We start from the raw sequence: 16,130 nt of genomic DNA, 5'->3' as shown, positions 1-16,130 counted from the left end.
GGCTCAGACCCCTCCTGTCCTTGGAGCAACCATGGGGCAGGCAGGAGGATTGGGGGGATGGAGGGAGGGGAGCCCTGGGCTCAGGGGTCTAGAGCACCATCTAGAGGATTCAGGGGTTCAGGGATTTCTGTCCCAGGGAACCAACTACATTCCTGTCCCACATCCATCTGTCATCAGCTTTGCGACTCCGGGAAAGTCACTTAAAATCTCAACAGAGGGTCTGCATAACTTTCCCAGGTTCATGTGGCTTCTGGTATGATTTGAATCCAGACCATCAGGCGCCAGCCCCCACTCTGTCGGTCACTGTGCTGTGCTCCCTTTCTGTATTATCTCACTAAATAAAGTCATGTCTCCGTGCAGTCAGCCTGCTGGCTATTTTAAGTGCACACCACATTGCAACACCCTCTTCTCAGCCCAGCTTCGATTCACTTGACTCCCCTAGACTCCCCTAGGAGGCTGGTGAACAAAGAGAACAGACGTGTGACCTGGGAATGAATTGACACCTCTGCATGGTCTTCTCCCAGCAACATATCAATAGTTCTCTCAGTTTTTGTTGTGTTTTCCTGGATCATGACTCGGGTACCAAGCAGAAAAGGAAGATTATAAAGGAGTCAAACACAGGATGCACAAGAATGTCATCTGCGATCAAGATAATCTGCTGGCCATCCGCAGCGGTGGTTCAGGCACATCAGAATCAGCATCTGGCCAAACAACAGGGTAGGGACACAAATAGCACCCCCACTAACCACTCCATTGAAGGTACTGTGGAAATAATACCAGCAAGTAGATTCAGGAGCAATGGCTGTAGTTTGTACAGCAGAGCCTGGATCTGGCTGAGGGAGGATTGGGCAGGGAAGGTGCCCACTCAGAGCCCGTGCAGCCACTGCCCGCTCTTAGCCAGGCCTCAGTCCAAGCTGCTCAGATGATTGGTCAGTTTCTAGTCAGTGAGACCCTGGGGGCCTGTAAACCTCATCTGTTAAGCCACCAAAACACCAGCCCAGTAGACCCTGTTCCCAGCTAATGAATATTAACTGCTCATCATCCAGGTTTGATCAGTTGAAGATGATGCTAATTCTCTGTGCAACTGTCATGTGGGCAGTTGGTTTGGAATGTCCTGGGTTTTGAGTCAGTTAGGGAGTCAAGTAGACTACTGGTCATTCAGGGTGGTCACCTGACCACCAGGAAGTCTCACTGCAAATCAGCTGCTAGAATCAAGTGCTGAGGGGGAAGGGAGGGGAGATGCACACATATTTGGATACCCCGGTCCATCAGGGGGTCTGCATTTGGGGGAAAGACATTGTATTTGGGGTCAGGGATTGAAACGTAGAGCCAGGAGGTGGGTCCAGATTTGAGCCATTCTCTTGGGCCAGGCACCTCCTCCGAGTACCAGCTGTCTCCCTGCAGCATCCTTGGGGCAGGAGGATGTGGGAAAGGGAGCGAGGAGAGCTCTTGGTTTGTGTATCCAGGGCATGATCTCATGTCCATGTGTTCAGGAATCTCTATCCCTCCCCTGCCTCAGACCCATCACTCATCAGTGTTGTGACTCTGGGCAAGTTACTCAATCTGTCTAAATTTCAGTGCCCTGAACCATAAAATATGGGTCGCAGCCCCTACTCTGCCCACCCCACAGTGCATCACAAGAAATAATATTCTTTCCATGAGCTCTAAAACTTCTTACTCATGTCATCAATGTGAAAAAGTAGGCTCTATCCTCCTGTTTGTAGCCTCCTAGGTGCCCTTTCTGGAGACGACCTACTTATTCTTCCAGGCATTTAATACTTGAACATTTATGTAGGTAGCACTTATGAAGTACCCATCATTTTTCTTCAGGCTTTGTATTTACTAATTTTTAGCCTCAGAACATAATACGAATAAGCAGGTCCTACTAATATTTCCATATCCCTGGCCAGGGAACTGAGAAACAGAAGGGCTAAGTAACTAACCTTCCCAGGTACACGTGGCGTTCAAATAGGATTTGATTTCAGGCCATCAGGCACCAGCACCCATACTCTCCCTCATTGTGTTGTGCTGACTTTGTACTTGTCTCATGTAAATAAAGTTATTTTCCCCATGTGATCAGCCTGTTGGGTATTTTAAGTGCACGCTAAAATGCAAGGTCCATCTTCATAAGCCCTACTTTGATTCAGGGGACTCCCCGGGCAGCTAGTAATAAGGAGCTCTGAAGTTTGACCTGTGAATAAGTTAAGACTTTTGCCAGGAAGATGTCAACACCTCTCACTATTGTGAATGTATTTCCTAGGAACTTGTTTCAGGAATATGAAGAGAAAAAGACAAGGATTCAAACCAAGGATACATATGGGGATTGATCCTCCGTGAAGAAAATATACTGGCTGGCCCTCACCGTCATTCAACAGCTCAAAATGAACATCTAGTCCCAAAGGGTTGAGCCTCAAATATCATCCCATACAAGCCACTCCATTGAAGTCACTGTGAGAATTCCATCCTGAAACTGATCAAGAGTAATGACTATAAAAATGTTGTCATATTATCCTTTGATTGAGATATAATTCACATTCCATCAATGCACATTTTTTTTAACTGTGTGATTCAGCTGCTTTTAGTGTACTCAGGTTTTGCAATCAACATCTCTAATTCCAGTACATTTTCATCATCCCCAAGAGAAACCTCATACCTAGTATCAGTCATTCTCATTCTGTCCTCCCCTTTCACCCCAGCCCTGGGTCTTTCTGTCTCTATTGATTTTCCTATGCTGGACATTTCATATGAATAGAACCACACAATGTGCGGACTTCTGTGTCTGACTTTTGCAGTAAGCAAAATGTATTCACGGTGCATCCAGGTTGTAGCATGTATCTGTCCTTCACCCTTTTAATGGCTGAATAATATTCATTGTATGGATATAACACATTTTATTTTTCCATTCCTCAGTTGGCGAATAGTTGGGTTGTTTCCACTTTTTGGCTATTATGAATAATGATATGACAATATAACACTCATGTACAAGTTTTCGTGTGAACATATGTTTTTCATTTCTCCTGGACATATACTGGGAGTGGAGTTCCTGGGCCATACTGTATCTCTGTGTTGAACTTTTTGAGGAACGGCCAAACTATTTTCTTTTTCATATTTGCACCTGCGATGCTTGAAAGTGCCAATTTCCCCACATCATTGCCAACCCTTGTTTTTAAAAAAATTATATGGCACAATACTGGGTATGAAGTGGTATCTCACTGTGGTTTCAGTTTGCATAATTTTGACTAATAATTTTGGACATGTTTTCATGTGCTTATTGGCAATTTGTGTCTTCTTTGGAGCAGTATCTATGCAGATTCTTTTTCTCATTTTTAAAATTTGGTTATTTGACATTTTATTGTTGAGTTGCCAGTGTTCTTTACATATTCTGAATACTAGGCTTTATCAGCTATATGACTTGCAAACATTTTCCTTCATTCTGAAGGTTGTATTATGTCTTTCTTGATGGTGTTCTTTGAAACACAAAGGATTTTAATTTTGATAACGTCCAATTTCTTTTTCCTTTGGTTGCCTGTGCTTTTGCTATCATATTTAAGAGTTCATTGCCAAATCCAAGACTATGAAGATTTATCCCTTTTTTTCTTCAGAAATTTGTATAGTTTAGCTCTTATATTTAACTCTTTGATCCATTTTAAATTCAAAGTCTATTTTGTCTGATATTGGTATAGACACTCCTGCTCTCTTGGTTACTATTTGAGTTTTCTCACTGAGTTTGGAATTCCCTTTTCTATCCTTTAACTTTCAACCTGCTTGAGTCTTTTGATCTCAAGTAAGTCTCTTGTAGACAGCATATAGTTGGGTCATATGTTTTTACCTATTCCGCCAGTCTCTGTATTTTGATTGGAGAGTTTAATGCATTTACATTTAAAGTAATTGCTGACAAAAAAAGACTTATTTCTGCTATTGTGCTGTTTCTTTTCCATCTGCCCAAAGCTTTTTTGCCCCTCATTTCCTGCATTCCTATCTTTCGTTGTGTGTGTTTAGCTGATTTCTTACAATAAAATATTTAAATTACTTTCTCACTTCCTTTTGGGACTATTCTATAGCTATTTTCTTTGTGTTTACCATGGGGATTACCTTTAACATCCTAAAATTAAAACACTCTAATTTGAATTTATACCATGTTAAACTCAACAACATCCAAGTTCTTGAAGCTAAAAGAGCATCCTACTATCTCAATGCAAAAGACCTTCTCCAAGACACACTGCAGTTTCTGCCTGGCTGGGACATTGCCCCAGAGTGGGGTTAAGTTTAAGGAGTCGAAGGAGGCATACATTTCCATCCTCTGGATCACTGCTCACCAAAAAATACATAATGCCAGGCACATATGTAATTTTGAATTTTCTACTGAACACACCAGGAAAATGAAAATGGTGAAGTCAATGTAAATAATAGATTTTTAATTCAGTATCTGCAAAGTGTTAGAATGTTTACATGTGGCACGAGAAATGTGGTCATATTACGAGGGCTTGAGAGCCGCGTGGGGCAAGGTAGAGGACAAACAGCATGCACTTGAAACTCTAAGAAGTGAACGCTAACAGGCAGATGGGGCCTGGAAGTCCAAAGTTGAATAACAGCCCATAACAGGGTGATTATGGTGGGGTTTTTTTCCTGCCTCTGTCTCCCAGCTTAGGCAAGGCACGCAAAGTCCAGCAACAGCTGAAAGTTAAAACCATGGGATCAACCTTTTATTTCTAGCCAGACAAGTGAGAAAGTGGGGGGCTTGGATGTTGAGGAGTGAGGGGGTCATCCCCATTGGTCTTTTTCTCCCCAGTTACCACATCTCCCCTGCAACCTCAGTGATGGCAGAGGCCTTCACTGAGAAATGGCCTGTGTCTCTGGACAAAGGAACAGGTTAAGAGGCTCCTATTGTCTGAAGAGTGTGGGGGCATGCCCGTTATTTTCCTTTCTTTTCTCTTGCTATTTAAATTGACAAGAACAGATCCTACACTTGATCTTAGCCAAAAGGCTGAGATGAAATAGACAAAATAAACTTTAAGCTAAAATTACTGTCAAGTATAAATTTTACTAATCTAGTAATTCCAAAGGACCAAAGAGCAGGGCAGTGGCTTTATTGAGAACCCAGGATTTCCGAGTGTCCACCGTGCTCAGTCACTTTTAAATCATCAGCACAGCCCTATAATTCAGAGATTTAGGTGAAGTGACTTGCCCAGGGTCACACAGCTAAGTGAGAGTCTTCTGGGACCAACAGTAACTTTTGCACAGGCGTCTCTTGCTATACTTAATCACTGCCACCATCTGACACTCACATTCTTTCTTTTTATACTATTCTGTTTCCTTGGGTCAAAGAATCCGACCCCTGAATTAAGGTTAAATAGCAATTAGTGGCAGATCAAAAGCCAAAATCGCTTCAAGATATTCTTTTAATTCCCCCAAGTAATGCCTTTAGTCACAAAAATATAGAACAATATAGAAAATTACAAGTGACCTTAGTGTTCACAGGCAAGCACTAATACATTTTAATGTACCATGATCATATTAAAATAGAAATAACTATGAAACATTTTCTGCGGAGAAGCAGCCCCTGCGGCAGGCAGCAGAAAGGGACAGGGAGGCTGCATGGTGCCCAGGCCCCCAATGGCCTAGGTCTCACCCTGCAGCTCACTGCTGATGCGCCGGAACGCTGCTTCCTTCTCGGAGTCTAGGTCTTCAGTGGCGACAGGGAAACCCAGCTCAGGGCCGGGGGGCAGCCTCAGAGGCTCCCCTTGCCGGTGCGGCAGCAGAGGAATCCTGCGTTTTCGGGGCCTGGGACTGTCAGATGTGCGGGAGCCCTTCCTCCAGGGCCCTTTCTGCCCTCTTGTTGCCTCTACATCTTTGTCAGGCTGGCTTTTCCTCTGGGAAACCACCGGAGCTGCAGAGGGCGACGGAGGGCCCTCCTTGCTCCCTTTCTTTGCAGACATTTCGAGCAGCCCTTCCGGTATGGCGGGACTCCTCCTTCTCTTCACTGGTAGGAAACCTCGGGTGGAGATATATGAGTTCGTGATGGCGTTTCTTTGGGGGCAGGAGCTCATACAAGCGATCTGCGGTCTCCTGGTGGATCTGTCTTCTGCCCTCTTGGCGTGGAGGTCTCTCTGCAGAGGTCCAGGCCTGGGCACGAAGAAAGAGCCCCCCAGGGGCCTAAATGCAGATCGTGCGCCCCCGGTGTCATCGGGGCCGCTTCTCTGGTCTTCGTTCCTCCCTGTGACTGTGGGGACTTCCTCCTGCTTGGCCATCCCTTGCCCGCTCTCTCCCAGGGCCCTCAACACCGTCTTCTCTGTGCTGTAGTTCAGGACACAGCTGGGTGTCGTGGCCGGCACCGGCTGCCCCCGTGCCACACTGAGAGTGACTGTGTCCACTGCGGACACTGAGCTGCGGGACGTCGTGGAGGTTCGAGCACCCATCACTGCCTTCTTCCGATGGCTTCGCCTGCAGATGGAGATAAGGACCCCCAGAAAGGAGCGCAGGGTCTGCGGAACGGTAGAATGCGGTCTCAGAGACTCTGTGGCAAAGCGCAGATGCAGAGTCACTGGACACTTGTGGGCTGGCCTGCGAGTCGATAGCCGGCCATAGACAGCTGGTTGACCCGGGCCAGCCATGGGAAGTCGGTGGGCGCGGGGAGCGGGCTGGGGGCAGCCGAAACCTCCTGGCAGGTGCTGGTCCCCCAGTGCCCGGGGCGGGGGTGAGGGGCAGGGCCTACCTAAGTAACTGACCCTAGAGAACTTGGGTGAGGTTGGTCCTTGGATAGAGAGCTGGGCTCCGAGCACTCTCCTTCAGCTGCCAACTCGGCCAAAAGCGGAGTGCGCTCTCTTTGGCCTGTTGCTGGGATGCAGCTCTGGAACCTGTGAGCGAACAATGGGCGTGCGTTGGCGGGGCGCAAAAGTTTAGGGAGGGGTGGCGCATGCGCAGAGTACACGTCAGGCCCTGGGGCACACAGGTGAGGATGCGCGCCCCTGGACCGTCTAGCGCTTCTGAATCTCCCGGGGGTCTGAGGGCTAGAGGTGTTTGCCTTGAGGGTGATGAGCTTCTTGGCAGGGCAGCTGCCCCTTCTCCCCCGGCCGGCTCTAACTGTACAGGATGGGTCCCCGGCCACCAGAGCAGGAAAGCTGGAGAGCAGGGTACGTGGCTCAGCAGCCGCCGCCCGAGGTGGCAGATTTGGCATCAGCGCCTGTGCCTCCGCCTGCCCTCCCACCTGGTAACATTGGAGGAGAGAGCCGCTAAGAACAGAAGTGCAAAAAAAACAAACAAAAAAACACCCCCAGAAGTGCCCAAGCCAACCAGATCCTGCTGGGGTGACAACTGAAGGGGCAGGCAGGGCGGGCTGGGAGGGACATATATACCAGGTCCAAACCCAGAAAGATCTGAAATGCACGAGTCAGAATGAAAGTCCAGAATCATCCTTGGGCTTTGGGCTGAGCTGGAAGTATAGCCAAACTCTTCAAGGTCTCCAGCTCCACCTGCAGTTTCTGCCTGGCTGGGACATTGCCCCAGAGTGGGGTTAAGTTTAAGGAGTCTTAGTTCCCCTACGAGGGACTGAACCCGGGGCCCCAGCAGTGAAAGTGCTGAGTCCTAACCACTGGACCGCCAGGGAATTCCCTGTATATGTATGAAAAAAGGATACCACAGTCTCAGAGGGTGGCATTGACGTCATACAAAGGTGACACATATGACAGCTATAACAAAGAGTGGAAGGTAAAAGAATCTATATGGATGTAAGCCTGCTGAATTTTATTTAATTGGTAAAATATTAACTCTAGACTGTGAAACAATATGTATACATAGTGTTATTCCAAGAACAATTAAAAAATGACAAACTCAAGAAAATTGGATAACCTCAATAGTCCTATATTTAGGAATTGTGGACAAGATAGCTAAAACATTCACATATGTGTTTTGTGAAAAGTTTTTCTCTTGGTTAATTGCCTAGGAGTGGGTTTTTGGGCCATATGGTAAGTATGGCCCTCTCAGCCAGCCCTGGTCACCACTTCAGGTGTCACCCCAGCAGGATCTGGATGGTGTGGGCACTTCCGTTCTTAGCGACTCCCCTCCAGTGCCGCCAGGGGAAAGGGCAGGAGGACGCAGAGGCGCTGCTGCCAAAGCTGCCGCCTCTTGTGGGAACTGCACAGCCAGCAACCTTGCTCCACTTTGCTGGGCGGGGATCCCGTCCAGTACAGTTAGTTACCCCGACAGCACTGGGGCGCGGCCAGGGGAGAAGGACCAGCTGTCCTGCCAAGAAGCTCATCACCCTCAAGGCAAACACCTCCAGCCCTCAGACCCCCGGGAGATTCAGAAGCGCTAGACGGTCCAGGGGCGCGCATCCTCACCTGTGCGCCCTAGGGCCTGACGTGTACTCTGCGCATGCGCCACCCCTCCCTAAACTTTTGCGCCCCGCCAACGCACGCCCATTGTTCGCTCACAGGTTTCAGAGTATAAAAAGGCAACAGGCCAAAGAGAGCGCACTCCGCTTTTGGCCGAGTTGGCAGCTGAAGGAGAGTGCTCGGAGCCCAGCTCTGTATTCACGGACCGACCTCACCCAAGTTCTCTAGGAGCAGTTACTTAGGTAGGCCCTGCCCCTCACCCTCGTCCCGGGCACTGGGGGACCAGCACCTGCCAGGAGGGCTCGGCTGCCCCCAGCCCGCTCCCCGCGCCCACCGACTTCCCGTGGCCGGCCCGGGTCAACCAGCTGTCTATGGCCGGCTATCCACTCGCAGGCCGGCCCACAAGTGTCCAGTGACTCTGCCATCTGCGCTTTGCCACAGAGTCTCTGACACCCCATTCTACCATCCCGCAGACGCTGCACCCCTTATGGGGATCCTTATCTCCATCTTCAGGCGAGGCCATCGGAAGAAGGCAGTGATGGGTGCTCGCACCTCCACCACGTCCCGCAGCTCAGTGTCCGCAGTGGACACAGTCACTGTCAGTGTGGCACGGGGGCAGCCAGTGCCGGCCACGACACCCAGCTGTGTCCTGAACTACAGCACAGAGAAGACGGTGTTGAGGGCCCTGGGAGAGAGCGGGCAAGGGATGGCCAAGCAGGAGGAAGTCCCCACAGTCACAGGGAAGAACGATGACCAGAGAAGCCCCAATGACACCGGGGGCGCACGATCTGCATTTAGGCCCCTGGGGGGCTCTTTCTTCGTGCCCAGGCCTGGACCTCTACAGAGAGACCTCCACGCCAAGTGGGCAGAGGACAGATCTGCCAGGAAACAACAGACCTCTTGTATGAGCTCCTGCCCCCAAAGAAACGCCATCACGAGCTCATATAGCTCCACCCGAGGTTTCCTGCCAGTGGAAAGAAGGAGGGGTCCCGCCATACCGCAAGGGCTGCCCCAGAAGTCTGCAAAGACAGGGGGCGAGGAGGGCCCTCCATCGCCCTCTGCAGCTCCGGTGGTTTCCCAGAGGAAAAGCCAGCCTGACAAAAATGCAGAGGCAGCAAGAGGACAGAAAGGGCCCTGGAGGAAGGGCTCCTGCACATCTGACAGTCCCAGGCCCCGAAAACGCAGGATTCCTCTGCTGCCGCACAGGCGAGGGGAGCCTCTGAGGCTGCCTCCAGCCCCTGAGCCGGGTTTCCGGGTCACCGCCGAAGACTTAGACTCAGAGAAGGAAGCAGTGTTCCGGCGCATCAACAGAGCGCTGCGGGGTGAGACCTATGCCATCGGGGACCTCAGCAGCTCTCCCCAGCATAGGCAACGGAAAGCCCCAGCCTTTGCCTCTGCTCCAGGCCCCCCAGCTTCGAGCGACCCCGCACAAGCATCTTCTGGGGGTGGTTCATCCAGAAATTCCACCGTGGGCACCCATGCCAGCACACAGCTGGGTTTTGGGAGCAGAGCGGCTGCCCTAGATCTGAGCTGCATGTTTGCAGCTCTCAGCGTGACATCAAGAAAGAGGGGGCCCCCGAGCACCACACACAGCAATGGGGGCAGCGTGGGCCTGAACTCCTGGGACCCTCCTCACCAAAGCCACCCCATGGTGACCACGGGACCCAGCACTAAGAAGAAGCCTGGGTTTGGAGGCACTATTGCCCCCATTTTAACTCACATCCCTGGGGGCCCTGACTGGCAGCAGCGAGGAACCACCGCCTGTGGCAGCTCTCCCCAGCAGAGGAAACGGAAAGTCCCAGCCTTTGCCTCTGCTCCAGGCCCCCCAGCTTCGGGCGGCCCCGCACAAGCATCTTCTGGGTGTTCATCATCCAGAAATTCCACCGTGGGCACCCATGCCAGCACACAGCTGGGTTTTGGGAGCAGAGCGGCTGCCCTAGATGATCTGAGCTGCATGTTTGCAGCTCTCAGCATGACATCAAGAAAGAGGGGGCCCCCGAGCACCACACACAGCAATGGGGGCAGCGTGGGCCTGAACTCCTGGGACCCTCCTCACCAGAGCCACCCCATGGTGACCACGGGACCCAGACCTAAGAAGAAGACTGGGTTTGGGGGCACTACTGCCCCCATCTTAATTCACATCCCTGGGGGCCCTGATTGGCAGCAGCGAGGAACCACCGCCTGTGGCAGCTCTCCCCAGCAGAGGAAACGGAAAGCCCCAGCCTTTGCCTCTGCTCCAGGCCCCCCAGCTTCGGGCGGCCCCGCACAAGCATCTTCTGGGTGTTCATCATCCAGAAATTCCACCGTGGGCACCCATGCCAGCACACAGCTGGGTTTTGGGAGCAGAGCGGCTGCCCTAGATGATCTGAGCTGCATGTTTGCAGCTCTCAGCGTGACATCAAGAAAGAGGGGGCCCCCGAGCACCACACACAGCAATGGGGGCAGCGTGGGCCTGAACTCCTGGGGCCCGCCTCACCAGAGCCACCCCATGGTGACCATGGGACCCAGCCCTAAGAAGCAGCCTAGGTTTGGAGGCACTACTGCCCCCATCTTACATCACATCCCTGGGGGCGCACCCAGGCAGGGCCCCCCTACTTCCAGCGGAGGGCACAGCCCATGCCCAGCCAAGGCTGACTTTAGGGGTGTGTCGGTTCCGGCCTCTACTCCTATCAGCCTCAGCTCCGCAGTGGGCACAGCAAGGTGCAGCCTTGCTCTTAGGGCCCCCTCATCACCTGCCCAGGGCGTGGCTGGACAAAAAACCACTGGGCCATCGACCAAGTCATTCTCCTCCAGGTCTCGATTCATTACCTTGGGGTTTAAGAGGAGGAAGTTGGCCTGAGCCAATAACTTTGGGGCGAGGCCATCAGTGTCCACCTCCTCCCAGGCTGGGCCTCGTGTGGACCCTGTTTCGATGTGAAACTTATAATAAAGCTTTGTTCTTGTTCTTTTGCATAATCCTCACGTGTCTGTGATCTGTAGATCAAGTGTGGAAAAGCACTGGCTTGTATGAGTGGTAGCATGGAAAGCCAGACCTGTTTACAGTTTCCTGTGACCCTGCTCATGGGTTGTGAAGAGTAGCACAACAAGATGGCTACAAGGGCCCTATATTAAAAGTGTGTTTTGAGTTTAAACGATGCAGCCCGGAATAAAATGGGCCCAGAGGGAGGGGTAAACAGGGAGGGTCATCCTTGTCTGTTGTAATTGCTACTTCCCACCCACCTCTCTGGCCTGGAGGGGGCTGGGTCATCCCGAGCACACACCAGCCGCCCATACTCTACACGTTTAGTATTTTCTAATGTAGCAGTTTCTTTGACTTTTTTTGTTTTGCTTTAATAGGTCTTAGGCAAATCATTTATATGCACATCTCACTCGGAGAGTATATGTCCATACAACCTAAAGCAATCTACAGATCCAGTGCAATCCCTATCAAAATTCCCATGACATTTTTTACATAAATAGGAAAAATAATCCTAAAATTCGTATGGAACTGCAATAGACTTCAAAAGCCACAGCAATCCTGAGAAAGAAGAACAAAGCTGGAGGCAACACTTTTCCTGATTTCAAATTATACTACAAAGCTAGAGTAATCAAAATAGTATGGTACTGGCATGAAAACAGACACATACACCAATGCAACAGAATCAAGAGCCGAGAAATAAATCCACACACATACAGGCAACTAATTGACAGGGATCCAAGAATACTCAACAGGGAAAAGATAGTCTCTTCAGTAAATGGTGTTGGCAAAACTGGATACCCACATGCAAAACAAAGAAAGTGGACCCCTATCTTACACCATTTGTAAAAATTAACTTGAAATGGATTAAAGACTTAAATGTAAGACCTGAAACTGTAAAACTCCTAGAAGAGAACATAAAGAGAAAGCTCCTTAACATTGGTCTTGGTGATGATTTTTTGGGTATGACAACAAAACCACAAGCAACAAAAACAAAAAGCAACCAATGGGACTACATCAAACTAAAAAGCTCCTGGAGAGCAAAAGAAACAATCAACAAAATGAAAAGGCAACCTAGGAATGGGAAAAAATATTTGCAAACCACATGTATGATAAGAGGTTAATATCCAAAATCTATAAGGAATTCAAACAACTCCATAGCAACAAACAAACAAACAAAAACAAATAATCTGATTCTAAAATAGGCAAAGCAGGGGACTTCCCTGGTGGTCCAGTGGTTAAGACTCCACACTTCCACTGCAGGGGGCATGGGTTTGATCCCTGGTCAGGGAATTAAGGCCCGCATGTCATGCAGTGTGTGTAAAAAAATAAAATAAAATAGGCAAAGCAAGACTAGGAAACAACTAAGTGTCCAACAGGTGAATGGATAAAGAAAATGTGACATATAGATATAGATAGATAGATAGATAGATAGATATAGATAGATATAGCTAGATAGATAGATATATAGATAGATAGATATAGATAGATAGATAGATAGATATAGATATATATAGCTAGATAGATAGATAGATAGATAGATAGATAGATAGATAGATACATATAGATAGATATAGCTAGATACCTAGATAGAGAGATAGATAGATAATGGAATTTTATTCAGCCACATGAAAAGAAGGAAATCTTCCATTTGTGACAACACAGATAGATCTTGAGGGCATTATGCTAAGTGCATTAAGTCAGAGGGCGAAACATAAATACTGTATGAGATCACTGATATGTGGAATCTTTAAAAAAAAAGAAGAAACGACTCACAGATACATAGAATAGACTGGTTGCCAGAGGTGGGAGGTGGGTGAAATAGCTGAAAGTGGTCCAAAGGTACAAACTTCAAGTTATAAGATAAATAAGTCCTGGGGATGTCATGTATAGTGTAGTGACTGTAGCTAACAATATTGTTGTGTATTTGAAAGTTGCTAAGAGAGTAGATCTTAAAAACTCTCATCACAAGAAAAAAATAATTTGTTACTGTGAGTGGTGATGTATGAAAAGCCATGGAAGAAGCTTAAATGCATATTGCTAGTTGAAAGAAACTGGTCTGAAAAGACTACACACTGGATGATTCCAACCATATGACATTCTGGGAATGGCAAAACTATGAAAACAAGAGGACATGTGGCCCCAGTGGACACCACTGTCTCTCCTTTCAGGAGCCTCCAGGTGCTGGAGACCTTCCCTCCTGAGATCCAGGTCTTCATGAAGGACTCCAGCGGCCAGGGCAAGCCTTACACCATTGACCCTGATGACTCCATCCACGACTTGAAAGAGAAGGTTGAAGAGGCTGGAGGACCTTACATGGAGGGTCCCGGGGCCAGAAACTGTGGAATCAATAGCTTCTCAGACTGCACATCAAGGATTGTGACACCATCATGCTCATTAAGAGAGGCCCCACATCCCCACGAGTGCCAAGATCAGGCTGTTCATTTTGTAGACTTCTATGGTCATGTCCCCCTAGCTCACCCCTTTCTACCCAGACCACTGTGCTCTTTCTGAAGCATAAATAGAAACAGAATCCTCCCCTGCTTAAAATTCTCCAATGGCTCCTATTACCTACAGAATCAAGTTCAAGTTCCTTTGCTTGGCATTCAGGGTTCTTGACCATTTAGCTCTTGCTGACCTCTCAGTCTCTCCTCGTCACTCTCAAAACATACCAGACGTGGCCAAACACTTGCAATTCCAGAACACTGAATGCTGGCTCACAACTCCATGACTTTGAGTCAACTTTCCTTCTCCCCCATGTTGTCACCATTCAAAGTTCAAACCTCTAAGTTATTGATTCTCAAAAGTACGGACCCCAGACCAGCAGAATCAACATCATCTGGGAACCTCTTTGAAATAAAAATTCTCAGCAGCTAGCCCAGAATTACCTGAGTTAGGTTCTCTGGAAGTGGGACTCAACAATCTGTGTCTTAACAAGCCTTCCAAGTAATTCTGAGCAAATATGGAAGTTCCAGGGAGTTAACACCCCAGGGGGTAAGCCTTGGCCCATTGAAAGACAGGAACCAGCGAGTGCAGTGAGTGCATACTCCCCTCCTCCACCTCTCAGGTGGATAATTTTGAGGCACGTTCTGCATTGCTCCTTAGAGGGTCCCCAGTGGGATCAAAGCTCAGCTGCCCACAGTAGTGATCAATTTCATGATATTTCTTGGACTGTTTTTTCCTCCTTCTCAATCCCCCACACCTGTCCCTTGGGATCATTTCCCAAAACAAGTCTCATACAAATCCTTGTCTCAGGCTCTGCATTTGGAGGAACACAAGCTAAGAGAAAACCCATCTTTATGCATCATCCTCCTTCCTAAAACCCAGCCCACACCCTTCCTAACTACTAGCTCTTCCCCCACCGCCATAGAAATGTGCCCAACTGCGTGACATTTCTACAAACCATAAAACCAATACACAATCGACTGCATGTTCCCCCCCTTTTTTTTTTTTTTGCGGTACGCGGGCCTCTCACTGTTGTGGCCTCTCGTGTTGCAGAGCACAGGCTCCGGATGCGCAGGCTCAGCAGCCATGGCTCATGGGCCTAGCCGCTCCGTGGTGTGTGGGATCTTCCTGGACTGGGGCACGAACCCATGTCCCCTGCATCGGCAGGCGGACTCCCAACCACTGCGCCACCAGGGAAGCCCCATGTTCCCTTTTTAAATCGTTTTTTTTTTTTTTTTCTTTTTTGGCCACACTGCGAGGCCTGCAGGTTCCTAAATACCAGACCAGGGGTTGAACCCTGGTCCCTGGCAGTGAAAGCCCAGAGTCCCAACCGCTGGACTGCCAGGGAATTCCCCCTTTTGAAATCTTGAAAGCTGCTGAACTCCCAGATATCTCATGAAAATGAATAATGAAATGAATCAAAACTAATATGTAAGGTCTATTGAGCAAAGTGGTGGCTACCAGTGGGGAGAAGGAAGTGGGGAGAGGCAAAATAGGAGGACGGGATTAAGAGGTACAAACTACTGTGTATAAAATAGACAAGCTACAAGGACATATTGTACAGCACAGGGAATAGAGCCAATATATTATAATAACTTTAGTTTTTCAAAGGTTTATTATTTATTTAATTTATTTTTGGCTGCATTGGGTCTTAGTTGCGAGACGCAGGATCTTCATTGAGGCGTGCGGCATCTTTCATTGCAGCACGTGGGCTCTTCGTTGTGGTGTGGAGGTTTCTCTCCAGTTGTGGCCTGCATGCTCCAGGACACAGGGGCTCAGCAGTTGTGGCGTGCGGGCTTAGCTGCCCTGCCGCCTGTAGGATCTTAGTTCCCCGACCAGGGATCAGACCTGTGTCCCCTGAATTGGAAGGCAGATTCTTTACCATTGGATCACCAGGGAAGTGCCTATAATAACTTTAAATGGAGTATAACCTGTAAAAATATTGAATAACAATGTTGTACACCTGAAACTGATATAGTGTTGTAAATCAATTATACTTCAAAAAAAATGTTTTAAACTAAGATGTAAGGTCTGAATGTTTGAATAACTTTTGTTTGAATAACTTTTATATTGCCTTGAAGCTCATTATCTGTCATTATAAACATAGGACAAATGTTTGGAATCTCACTTTATTGTTGACTTTGGTTTGCGAAATTGCCACTGCTCTTTAAACCGTTATAATATAGGACTGTTTAAGGACCAGGCACTACCAAACTTTGAAAATATGGAGACTTTTAGTATTTATGTAATTAAAAATGTGATTCTTTCCGTTTGGGGTTAGCCAGTTGGAGAGTTTAAATTGAAACGTGTCATGATTGAGGGCTTTTTTTTCCCCCCAAATGGTATTTAAGACAACAAACACCCTCCACCCCACCACTTCCTCCAGCTAACACCTGGTC

At 48.4% G+C, this 16,130-nt stretch overlaps 2 pseudogenes; one reads left to right on the top strand and one right to left on the bottom strand.

Annotated features, from left to right (window-relative positions):
* The window catches only part of LOC132514366 (UDP-N-acetylglucosamine--peptide N-acetylglucosaminyltransferase 110 kDa subunit-like), a 46,172-nt pseudogene extending 42,135 nt beyond the window's left edge, over window positions 1-4,037 (top strand).
* Window positions 4,038-4,890: 853 nt separating this feature from the next.
* LOC132514369 (U2 spliceosomal RNA) lies at window positions 4,891-4,996 on the bottom strand (annotated as a pseudogene).
* Window positions 4,997-16,130: the final 11,134 nt, after the last annotated feature.

This window comes from Lagenorhynchus albirostris, unplaced genomic scaffold (assembly GCF_949774975.1).
Source record: "Lagenorhynchus albirostris unplaced genomic scaffold, mLagAlb1.1 scaffold_238, whole genome shotgun sequence".
In the NCBI taxonomy this organism is placed as follows: domain Eukaryota; kingdom Metazoa; phylum Chordata; class Mammalia; order Artiodactyla; family Delphinidae; genus Lagenorhynchus; species Lagenorhynchus albirostris.
Note: the sequence above shows the minus strand (reverse complement) of the source record. Positions and strands in the feature narration are given on the sequence as shown.